Here is a 9013-nt window from a genome sequence, read left to right on the forward strand (position 1 = left end):
ATTGTGCTGTTGTAATGACCATTAGAAGACACCTACTAAATCACTTTCAGTACATGTTATTCCATTCTTTGCAATAACACAGACAACCAAACTGACCTAGTCAAGATAGCTGATTCAGATGCAATACTTGTAGTAAAAAGTAAATCCCCATTTCAGTTTCCGGAGCAGTGTTTCCTAGCAGAACTACGGTGGAAGGATTGTAACACAAAAAGTTTGGTCTGATTATGTGATATTTAGGAGCAATATTTACTCTGCAAATGTAGTAAAGGACCGAAACCCCCCCAAAAAACCACAAACTTAAAGACAGTCAATTTCTGATGGAATTCAATTAAGGTTCATTTTATTTACATACTGCCAAATCATAGCAAATGTTACCTCACGGCACTTCATCCTGCAAGGTAAAGAGCTTAAAGCATTAGAATGAAAAGCCCAACAATCAAACGTACCCCTATGAGCAGGCACTAGGTGAGGGTGGAACAGAAAAACACCATTTTAACAGGAAGTACCCACCTTAAGGAGGGGCAACTATCTGCTGCTACTTCAGAATTACTTTCCTGGACTCTACTGTCAACAGTTCTAAATTTGTATGAAATTGTAAAAAAAAAAAAAAAGAAAAAGAAAAAAAAGTGCACTATCAGAATATAAATGTAGGTCTCTTTTATTGGGATACAGCTGGAAACGCTGCTCTAATAGTAAACGTCATCAGTAATGAGAGTTGTAGAAAAAGGGTCAAATGCTTTGTTCACCTGTAGTTAGACTATGATAAAAAAAAAAAAAGACATTTGCTGTGCATATCTCTGTGGTGCGAGATTCAAACTTAAGAGATACATGCTCCAGTTTTTTAATTTCCAGTGTTTAAACCCATTTTAAAAATCCAGCTTTACCTGCCTATGAAACTACATCTTCTCAGGTATAAGAAAATGTAGCAGTGTACTGAGCAGCAGGGAAAAATTAAACAGTATGATGAATAGCTCTGAAAAGGCAAACTTGTGGTGCCTTGGAAGAAGGGAAAAAAAGAAGAATACAGGGACCTCACCTCATTTTTGCAAAGAGTTCTGACTGTTCGCCTCTTTTTTTACAGGTGGGGATTTGTTCCAGTGATTCCCTTTTCAATCCCTGCATTGCCATTGTACGCACAAGTCACTTCAAAGTCATACAGAGTGATGACATTTGTCCTACAGTGAAGCATTTATGGTCCTGATGAAAGTTCATTCTTCCAGAATGATGACAGTAGTTGCTAAAATAATTGGTGCGCTTCCAAAAAAAAAAAAAAAAAGACCCCAAATAGATATTCTAGCCACCGGGCACATGCACAGGTTGGTAATGTTAATTATAATATTACCAAAATATTTTGGAAAACACAACAGATGGAGTTTATTTTGCATAGTGTTCCAGAAATCTGTGGTTCAATGCCTTACTGACAAACTTATTTTCAGTGTTTCTGTTATCAGCCAACTGACATACATTGGTGTGTAGTACAACATAATGAGTAATCAGCAAACTGCTGTATTAACAGCAAAAGCTACAGTTCTCTAAAATTCAGAGTTTCTGTATTTTTATCATTTTGTTGTGCTAAAAAGATATGGGAAGAAGAGAACTAGCACATCTCTCCCCTAGTGTGCATTCTGAGGAGTAATGCAGTATTCATTATTCTTTTTTCAATGCAATGGCCTATTTCCTTGTGTTCACATTAGTAAGTTTGGCTCATTTGTATAATGATTTATCACAGGTAGCCAAGTTCACATTACCTTTTAAGAGATCTTCATTTCTCCTGCACAGAGAAAAGTGTATAAAAACCGTGTAATACAAAACAGCTGACCAAAAAATGTTCAAAATTGTCAAAATATCTCAAGTACTGAGAATACCTTCACATCCAGTGCAGGTGACATTTGCTTCCAGCTAATGGTGCTTGAATCCAATATTATTTTATCCCCGTTTTCACAGGAAAAATACGCCTAATTTGAGTGTATCTTTTGATCATTTATTTATCTAGGTATAGTTTTCTAAAAGCTTCCTGGCAGGGTTACTCTGTAGATTTGGTAGAGGAACATGTAGCACATAAGACTCTACACTGAATGTGGCAGACAGACAAACAGAGAGCAGGTGCTGGCTCATCTTTTACAAACAGCCACTGTGACACCTAGTGGCGATTAGTTATTCTCTTGAGGTCTGCTATCACTGTGCAGCAGATGCTGTATTATTTCTGATCAGACCATCAGACTGCACCAGAGATAAACTATAAATCATCCTCAGCAATATAACATCAGTGTGTACACAGTGTGCACTGATATTTGCAAGCTAGTATTTTTGTTCATCGATACACGTCAAGTTGGATGGAGAACAGATTCATTTTGTGTCAGTTTGGAAATGTCACTTGGACATTTGTTTAGTTATTAAAAAACCCCAAAAGGATCACTTGCAACAAATTGGTGGTCATATCTGTTTGCACGGTTGCAAATAAAGAGGAAAGCCCCAACATCAAAATTCAACTAAAATACCTGGAAAGATTTTTTTACTCCCAGATGAACAGAATTTCAGTAACAATTCACAGAATGACACATATGACAATGATCTTTATTTTTTAAGAAGAACGAACTGAAACACATAGAAAGTGAACATTTGTCTTCTTATATCATTGTGTGTAACTGTGTGTGAATTATGTAAAGATATACTGACTGTAGACACAGAAATGTACTCGGAACCATGTAAGTGTTGCTTAACACTTCAACAGGTGCTGACAATGTATATTTTTTAAATCTTAAGGTTAAGTTCAATATTAAAATCACAGTATTTATTTATCAGATAGCAATTATTTCATCATATAATTAAATACCAAAGATTTATTTGAAATGGTCTTTTTTCCAAAATGACCTTTCAAAGGGCTATGTCAACACATGCCTGAAAAACAAAAACAAAACAAAAATAATATAATTGAATTAATTATGACATTTATTTCTTCAAAACGTCCACCGTGTCCAAATACATTTCAATAAAGAATAATGTGAAGTCGTAAAAAAATAAATATACAGTATATGGATTTACCCAGTGGTTTTACGTATAATGTGTTATGTGGAACATAATAATCACAGGCTGAATTTAAATCAATATACCCCATAAGGATTTATAATAATCTGTTTTTTTCTTAATTGCAGTTTTATGTTTTGTTCTAGTGAGCTTTGATCCAAGGATAAATTCTTTCAGAATAAGACAGTACACTTTGCTATTAGGTGAAATGACTAATGATGTACACTGTTTAGCTTTAAATGCATGTATAAAAATTTTTTTAAACCAGGTGCATGAATCTAAATACAAATTATATATTTATTTCTTTTTCTTACATAGCAAAAAAAAAAGGTACATCTTTCAGGATGTGCTGAGGTATCTTTCGACGTGTTCTGTCGCTGTGATGAGGCGGAGATGAAAACGCCGTGTTCCTGTAGTATTCGCACTGTGTGTAATTCAGCTCGCGCGCAGCTCTGTGGTGAAAATATTCTGTTTGGTCTGAAGACATTACCACAGACCCTCACAGTCTGCCTGATAGTCTGTCCTCACGTTCTGATTTAAACCAGTTTACCAATTCCATTATGCTAAGCCCGAACACTGGTTGGGAAATGATGAACGATTATGTGAAACACATAATCTCCCTGCTGCACCATCATTGCAATATGACAGCCAAATTTCATTCATCCTATCCAATTTCTTCCTTATTTAAGGAAAGAAAATTACTGGTCCCAGTAATCAGATATGTAGTGAGGCTGTGTGCAGGAGTTAAGCCCACTCCCATTAGGCTTTCTGCCTTCTAGCTCTGGCTGTAGTCAAATACACGAACACACAGACACACACACACACACATACAAAAAGACAGATACACATGTTCCACATGTCTGACCCTCCTCAGTTCTCACATCCCCTTTTCACCCATTTCAAGGACTATTATTTGGCCTTGATATATTCTCTACAACATCATCCGTTAGCGATGCCAGTTTGAAACACAGTGGCCCTTAAGTGGTTTAGAGAGCTGCAGACAGGCAGTTCTCTCACACACACACACACATGCACGCACACACACACACACACACACATCTCCTCCTCTCTTTTCTCTCTTCTGAAAGAGGCATGTACAAATGTTCATTTTCCAAACAACATCATCATTTTAGAAATTGGGCTAAATTAGATAAGAATGCAATTTTGTCTCTTTTGCCAATGATTATCCTTTGACAAAAATCTAATGTATTGACAAGATATTATTGGGGACCAATATTTGCTCCCTTCTGTCTATGTTTCTCTTTCTGTATCTGTGGAGCCAAATCACCAACGAGCTGCCACATTAAACACCGTGTCATTTATTGCTAATAGACTCTGGATATCATAAGCCCTCAGTGAGCGACAGTGTCATAAACAGAGGGACGAGTGTTGAGCCTATGGCTGTTTGTTCCACACATGTCCAATTTCGCTTTCCAATTGGGAATGCATTATAGGTGTAATTGAAAATTAGCAGTACATCTTTTTTTTTCTTCTTTTTTTGAGGGGTAATTTATCAGGCCTCATTGTTCCTGTGTGACACCTCCAGGGCCTGTTTCTAACAAGGAGCCTGGAGCACCGGGAGGCTTTCTGCTTGCCCGGGCCCCACAGCGCTCTCTGTGCTTTGTCACTAATTGTGGCCTCCTCTCCACTGAATTGTGATTCGGCTAAAAGAGCTTGTTGGCTCGATGCAATGAAGCTGCCGGTGATGCTCTCACCATTATCAAAGATACTCTTGATCTTTTCAAAAGCAGGAAATAGATTTTTTTCACTCCCCCCCCCGTTCAATCACACAGAGGGTTGGAAGAGAAGGGGGGAGAAAAAGTAATTTGCAATGCGTCCATTAGTTCTTCATTAAAGCAAGATTAAATTGCACCTCAAATCACATCTGCCTTTTCTAGAGTAAAGGGTGACAGTTTTAGGGCCAAAACTAATTACTAGTGCCAATGAATGAGAGAGGAAAACAGGGCTGTTTTTACATGAGATAGTGTGGCCTGTCATTATATTCAGACTAATTCCACTCTGCCTGCTCTCTTAATGAGACCAGAACGTCCTCACATCTCTCTCTCTCTCCCCCTCGCTCTCTTTCTCTGTATCTGCGCTCGCTCCAAATGTATAATTTTGATAGCACTTGGAGTTTGCATTAATTAATTTTTCTGCGAGACCTGCTACAAGTGCCAAATCTGTGATGCTCTGAATTATCATTTAGAGAGAAATGGAAGACAGACAGATGCGGACGGAGAGACGGGCACAGAATAGAATAGAATAGAATAGAATAGAATAGAATAGAATTCAACTTTATTGTCATTGCACATGCACAGGTACAGGGCAACGAAATGCAGTTTGCATCCATCCAGAAGTGCTTTAGTGATATAGATATATTACAATATATATTAGCAATAATATAGATATGTGAGTATATTACAGAAATGGGTCTATTATGGTATGTTATAATGTACACGGTATGAAGTATGTTGTGAATATTCTATAACTATAAGTATGTACAGGCTGTAGTGAGTACAAGCTATGTACAGGATATGAACAGGATATAAATATGAAAAACTATACAGAATATGAAATAAATAACTTTACAGAATCTGGGATATACAGCTATACAGAAATGGGAACTATGCAAGTTGTAAACAGTTGTAGGATTAAAGATTATCAAATGTACAGAATGATTATTTACACAGAGCTATACAGTAGTGCAGTTAAGGTAAGTGAGATATAATTCCTACAGAGGCTATATAAAGTGCTAGTGGTTGTGAGTGGTGGTTCAGTCCATGTTATTATTGTGTTTGAGGGTACAGTTGTCCATTGTGGGTGTGTGTATGTTCAGTCCATGAGTTTAACGTGGGTCAGATGTCAGGAGGCAGAGTTCAGGAGTCTGACAGCTGTGGGGAAGAAGCTGTTCCGGTACCTGGTGGTCTTAGTCCGGAGGCTCCTGTGGCGCCTCCCAGAGGGCAGGAGGGTGAAGAGTCCATGTGATGGGTGACTGGGGTCTTTGATGATTTTCCCAGCCCTTTTCAGACACCGCTTCCTGTAGATGTCTTTTATGGCAGGAAGTGGTGCTCCGGCGATGCGCTGGGCAGTTTTCACGACCCTCTGCAACGCCTTCCGGTCCGAGGCAGAGCAGTTCCCGTACCAGACTGTTATACAGTTGGTCAGGATGCTCTCGATGGTGCAACAATAGAAGTTCACCAGGATGTCTGAGGACAGGTGGTTCTTCCTCAGAGTCCTCAAGAAGAAGAGGCGCTGGTGAGCCTTCTTGACCAGCTTGGAGCAGTTGGTCGTCCAGGTGAGATCCTCGGAGATGTGGACTCCCAGGAACTTGAAGCTGCTCACACGCTCCACAGCCGTCCCCTTAATGTGGATGGGTGGATGTGGGTCAGCATTCCTCCTGTAGTCCACGATGAGCTCCTTGGTCTTCTCGGTGTTAAGCAGCAGGTTGTTTCTGTCGCACCACTCAGCCAGACGATCCACCTCCTCCCTGTAGGCGGCCTCATCGTTGTCACTGATGAGGCCAATCACCGTGGTGTCATCTGCAAACTTAATGATGGTGTTGGAACCATCAGCAGGTCTGCAGTCGTGGGTGAAGAGGGAGTAGAGGAAAGGGCTCATCACACAGCCTTGTGGTACACCGGTGTTCATTGTGATGGTAGATGAGCAGCGGTTATCCAGCCGGACATGTTGGGGGCGGTTGGTCAGGAAGTCCAGTAACCATTTGCAGATGAGGGAACTGATACCCAGGTCTGTCAGTTTCCTGATGAGTTGTGAGGGGTGGATTGTATTGAATGCTGAACTGAAGTCTATAAACAGCATTCTGGCGTAGGTGTTGTTGTTGTCCAGGTGTGAGAGGACAGAGTGCATTGCGATGGAGACTGCATCCTCTGTGCTCCTGTTCCGGCGGTATGCGAATTGGTGGGGGTCCAGGGTGGGGGGGAGACAGGATTTGAAGTGTGCTAGGACCAGCTGCTCTAAGCACTTAGTGATGATGGGGGTGAGTGCTACTGGGCGGTAATCATTGAGGCAAGATGGGTTGGAGTTTTTGGGTATCGGGACGATGGAGGTGGATTTGAAGCAGGCCGGTACCACAGCGTGGGCCAAGGACAGATTGAATATGTCTGTGAGCACTCCTGCAAGCTCCCCAGAACACGCTCTGAGAACACGCCCGGGGATGCCATCAGGGCCTGCAGCCTTGTGGACATTGATCCTGCTCAGCACCGCTCCTACATCGGTGGGGGAGAGAGTCATAGGTTGGTAGTCTGGCGTCATGTCTGCTTTGGTTGTGGTTGTGGGGTTCCCTCGCTCAAAACGAGCATAAAAGTTGTTGAGCTCGTTGAGGAAGGAGACATCAGAGGATGCGGGGGAGGGTTTGGTGGTCCTGTAGTCTGTGATGGTCTGGAGTCCTTGCCACATGCGTCGGGGGTTGGAGTTGGAGAAGTGTTCTTCTACCTTCTTTTTGTAATGGTGTTTGGCTTTTTTGATGCCCTTCTTTAGATTAGCCCTGGCTGTACTGTAGGCGTGTGCATCTCCTGACCTAAAGGCAGTGTTGCGGGCCTTCAGGAGGAGACGAACATCCCGGTTCATCCAAGGCTTCTGGTTGGGGTACATGGTGATCCGTTTCTGGGTGGTGACACTGTCTGTGGTTTTGGAGATGTAATCCAGTACAGATGAGGCGTACTGGTCCAGGTCTGTGTGGGTGAACATATTCCAGTCTGTGTTTTTAAATCTGTCCTGGAGCACTGCGTCTGTCCCCTCTGGCCACACTTTAATTGTCCTCACAGCAGGTTTCACACGTTGGATGAGTGGTGAATACCGAGGTGTGAGGAACAGGGAGAGATGGTCCGATTGTCCAATGTGGGGGAGGGGTGTGGCTTTGTAGGCTCCAGCCAGGTTGGAATACACATGGTCTAAAGTCACAGAAGAAGACAGTTAACTGAAAACAGCGAGGAAGAATCAAAGCGAGACAAATACTAACTTTATTCATCTGCCATTGACGACATGTCAGGCTTGATCAGACAGCTGATGTATGGTTTTGTTTTAAAATGCACACTTTGTGGAGGACAGGGAACCTATAGAGCGAGGAGCAAAATTACAGCTACCTTATGGTTTTGATGATTCACTGTAAAGTCAAACTGCAGCCACAGGAATTCTTCCTGTGCCTTGTTGTAAGATTGCACTTTTTCACTGGTAATTTGTTATAGTTTGATAGCATTGTATGAATAGAAATGCATCGTAGCTTCAGTGGTGGGCATACATCGCGTCCAGTTTGACAAATTTACGATTCTGACATTGTAAAACTGGCTGCAGGGTTTTGCTACTTAAATAATATGAATTGCTATGAATTGAAGTCCCTTGTAGTTTTGTGCTAGGCATAATCAGTTTCATTAATAGTCTTTTATGAACAGGAAGTTCATAGGAACTTCCTCTGCACTCTTCATTTCTGCACATCTTAACTGATGGAAGGAACCCCCCCCAAATGTATCCTTTTCCCAACTCCTCAGCACCTTTTTTCCACTCCGGCTTCCCCCCACCTCCGCTCAGATCGACAGACGCTCCTCTCCGGTGTTGGAGGTTGAGGGTGGTTAGATTAGTCTAAGAGCTGAGAGCAGTCAAGTCTCACAAACAGGATTTAGCATGTTGTCTCATAGTGGCAGCTCTGCCACTGGATCACATGGTTCTGATGAGCCCCGGGGCATAACATGCTTATGGCAGATACACTGCGATTTACAGAGACAGGAGAAGTGCAGAGTACACCAACTTAACATGTGTGCATTTGTTAGCGGTGCACAAAGTTGAGATGTTGGCATCTTTAAATGAGTCAACAATGTTGTGAGGCTTTACCCCTGCGCTGTGTATAAATCTCTTAATGCACCTTACAGGCTTTTCAGAGTTGCCAGCTGATTAGCCCTCTCAAGACGATTTTTGCCATCCTTAAATTTTTTTTTTTTTTTACATACAGTGCATTTTTCACCCCTCACGAGGTATC

The sequence above is a fragment of the Diplotaxodon limnothrissa genome, linkage group LG17 (genome assembly GCF_057381915.1).
Source record: "Diplotaxodon limnothrissa isolate DT_005_m linkage group LG17, D_limnothrissa_male_GT1.1, whole genome shotgun sequence".
NCBI lineage: Eukaryota > Metazoa > Chordata > Actinopteri > Cichliformes > Cichlidae > Diplotaxodon > Diplotaxodon limnothrissa.